The sequence below is a fragment of the Rosa chinensis genome, chromosome 7 (genome assembly GCF_002994745.2).
Source record: "Rosa chinensis cultivar Old Blush chromosome 7, RchiOBHm-V2, whole genome shotgun sequence".
NCBI lineage: Eukaryota > Viridiplantae > Streptophyta > Magnoliopsida > Rosales > Rosaceae > Rosa > Rosa chinensis.
Genome location: NC_037094.1, coordinates 2,738,977 through 2,742,802, shown reverse-complemented (window position 1 = coordinate 2,742,802; position 3,826 = coordinate 2,738,977). Strand labels below are relative to the sequence as shown.

General features: G+C 34.5%; 1 long non-coding RNA gene across 1 annotated transcript; it reads left to right on the top strand.

Annotated features, from left to right (window-relative positions):
• The first annotated feature begins 1,583 nt into the window (after nt 1–1,583).
• On the top strand, nt 1,584–3,598 carry LOC112175667. The gene is made up of 3 exons (XR_002926579.2): nt 1,584–1,648; nt 2,608–2,757; nt 2,858–3,598. It is a non-coding gene; the product is annotated as an uncharacterized LOC112175667 (long non-coding RNA).
• Nucleotides 3,599–3,826: the final 228 nt, after the last annotated feature.

The window sequence follows — 3,826 nt, the reverse complement described above, 5'->3', positions numbered from 1 at the left end:
AGAAAAATGTTTATGGATTTTAGTCCTCCATACTTGGTGAGTTTGGAGTTTGTTTTGAATTGAAGACCCACTATTGGAAAATTTGGTCTTTGTCCATTCCACTATAGTTCTAGGGAAGTTTACAATGAAGATTTGGCCCAACATGAAGACATTAGGCCCTTTTATGTAACCTCTAGGGAAAGTGACGTTTTTGCAATGCCTTGGTGGATTTCTTGAGGTCTCTACATCTACATGTGCTCTGCTAGGTTTTTAGGACACTTTGACAAATTCTTACCTTTCAATTCTTGAAACCTTGAGCCTTAGCCCCACTACAACCCTTGATAAGACCTTCTTGATCCTTAAGATGGGACAGCCTTTGATTTGTGGAGATGAGTTACAAGAGTTGAACCTATGGCTTGGGTCCATCCGTGCAAGTAGTTGATATCCTTCATGAGATCTTTTCCAAAAAAAAAAAAAATATTATATTCACAAAGTGCTTTTCGTTTCTTATATATGTGAGCTATTTGATTGCCTCAAAATATTTTCTCTCACATATAATTGAGTGATTATAAGCTTTTAAGCATTGTCTTGAATTCTGAGAGAAGAAAGAGTGGATATACCTTGTGAGGATATGAATCATACTTGTTCGAAGCATGCTTAACAGAAACCATCACCATTGTCACAACCAAGTCCTACTTGTGTATGTGTGGATTATATGTTTTAATTAACTCTTGAATATCTACATATTGATTCTTGGTTGAGTGCTAATCTTGATGTTGTGAAAGTAGGAGATTTCTGAGACAAAAAGTTGAAGGGCAATAGAGTCATTGTTTTTGTAGAGTCTTTAATTTTCGTTGAGTGTTAGTGTGTGTCTTAGTGTGATTTTGCTAAGGGACTAGCAAAAGCTAAGTGTGGGGGAATTTGATAGGAGCATTTTAATGCGACGTTTTACTTGCTTTTCCCTACATTTCTTGCGTTATTTCCTTATTAAAACCTTGTTTAGGAAAGTTTTCATTCTTTGATTGGGAAAGTTCCTATTTGTAGAAAGTTTCTATTTTTATAGTTTCTATTTATCATTTTTAGTAAGTTGCCATTTTTCATTTTAGGAAAGTTTCTATTTTCTTATTAGTTTCTATTTTTTTAGGACCTCCAAGCAAGTGGAAAATCTTGAGGAGGAAAATCAAAGTTGCAAGCAAGTGGAAAAACTTGAGGAGGAAAATCAAAGTTGCAACCAAGTGGAAAATCTTGAGGAGGAAAATCAAAGTTGCAAGCAAGTGGAAAAACTTGAGGAGGAAAATCAATTCAAGTTGAACAAGTGATAAATAAGTGGGAAGATATTTTTTACAAATTTGTCTAACATATCTAGCCCTTCATTTATGTTCATCTCCACCCTCCATTCATCATTTTTTGGGCTATAAATACACTTCTCCTCTCACTCTCAAAACACATTCCTTCATCCATTCCATCTTCTTTGTCTCTCCATTTCCTTTCCATTTTTCTCTTCATACTCTAGTTTTAAGTTTCTGCATTTTTAAGCAAAGAAAAGAAGAGAAGAAGAAGCCATGAAGCCTCCTAGCCGTCATCATCCACCTTGTGCCGTGATAGTGAAGTCTTGCTTTAAAGATTCAAGATCAACGTCTCAAGCTCTTCATCATCCACTCCCTTCATGGTGTAATTCTATCTTTTTCCTTGTAATTTCTTTTGGTTTTCTTTGTTTAGATTTGTAGAACTATGAATTCTAGTTAACAAATAATGTTAAGGGCAAAGTTTAAAGCCCGTTTATATGTTTTGAGATAAAGTTGTGATTTCTATATGTTGATTTTTATGTTGCTTATGTGGGTTTGTTTAATTAAATTTGCATGATAGAAAACTTTTGTATTTTAATCTTATGTGGTTGCAAACACTTAGGGTTTTGATATAATTGGTGCTAGGTTTAAGAACATGAAATCGACTTTTCGTTTTGTGTAAACTTGAATCAAAGTAGTAAAGGTTTTGTGCAAAGACCGAATTTAATTAACGAGGATTGCAATTAGGTGGACTTTTCCATACTAAGTTGTACACTTGAGTTGATAGCCTTTCTCTATGTCTAATGCGTTGAACATGACATGATTGACTAGCTTTCTAGGGCTTGATTGCATGTTTGATAGGATTAATCTAGGTGCTTTCGCTTAGGTTAATTAGCATTGAAAAGTAAAATATGGGAAATCATTTGCTTTCGAATGTTTCACATGATCAACTCCTCTCTCATGACATTTAAAATCAACTATAGGAATTGTAATTGGATTTCTTACATATGGATGTGGTTTTGATCTTTGTTCCTTGCGATCCACCCTTGTATATATGTTTTTACATTTTCTTTATTTTATTTATCTTAATTTTCAATTCTATAATTCTTAAACCCCCTCCCTTATTTGTGTTTACTTGTATATATTTATTCTTTATTTTATTTTTGTAAATAATACTTTATTATTTTAATTCTTTATTTGTTTATACAATTGTATATATTTATATTCTTTATTTTATTTTTGTAAATAATACTTTTCTTTATTTGTTTCACAATTACAAGTGTACCCTCAATCCCCGGAATAGAACGATCCCTACTTACTTATACTACTAACGACATTTCAGGGTTAAATTGCGCGCTTGCTTTCGAGCGCATCACTCACCCAAAAAGAAAAGCTGAGAGAAAGAGTCCTTCTATCAAGTGCTTCACGCCTTCATGTACAGATATCATATATGCTGATATAAAAACACTGAGAGATCCTGATATAGAAATAGGTAGCTACTCTAATTTTAGTCTCGTGAGCTGTAAATTAAGATTTTTATCTTTATACTGTTTTCTCGTTGATATATTCGATGATATTTTATGTATTTTCAGATACTTCTAATTTGAAAATTGATATTCCACAAAGTAAATGAAAGTCTCTCTATTAAAAGAAAGGGTGAATAGTGACGACTAGCTCAATTAATCAGAGGAGGAGGGAAAGAAAAGGCTATATATACTAGTGGATAATGCATGCAACTGCAGTGCAGACCAAGGAAAGGGATTAGGTGTGAATCACCGTGAATCACAGAATTAAGGGATCCCAATGGCCGTTGTTTACTTTTCTTTTCTTTTTAATGGAGACGAGGAAGTCATTACTCAGACTCAGACTGAGATGAGTCGGCCGGACTAATAGAGGCAGACAAAAAGTTAGGAAAGTGATGTGACTCATCTCCTCTCTCTCTCTCTCTCTCTCTCTCTCTCTCTCTCGATCCTCTCTGTTTTCCAAATATTCCAGTAGTGCCACTTCCAACCCTACATGAAGGCAAAGATTCCAACTGTCTACTACTCTAAGCTCTAAAACCCATGTCACCACAGTGCATACTTTGCTTCCAAATCAAGAAGCTTTTCAATTAGGGTTCTCTCTTTTCAGTGCCCAATGAGTTTTAGCACCACAGAACGAGGAGCCAGCCCTGATGCATATAGGGTTGATGGCTACTAGAGCCCTAACTCTTTTTCAGGATCCAAAATGCCTTGTAATGGTGATTAATGAACCAAATATTAGCCCTGATTATCAAGTCCAAGCCCAATGATTTTGTTTTTGTAGATGAAGAAAGCTCAATTAATTGGATTCACTTTTAGGGTTTAGGATTATAAAGTTGGTTTTTAGGGTCTACGGTCTAATAACCTTTATACATATGTGATGCATATATGATGGTTTTACGTACAAGAGCGAGGGTGTGTTTGAATCGCTTGTACTCGAATAAACCAAAAAAATTTGTTCCTAAATTAAACCGTCCGTTAAACTAACGATAGTGGAAGACACATGATCTTTAATTATATACCCGTTACCAATCAAACTAT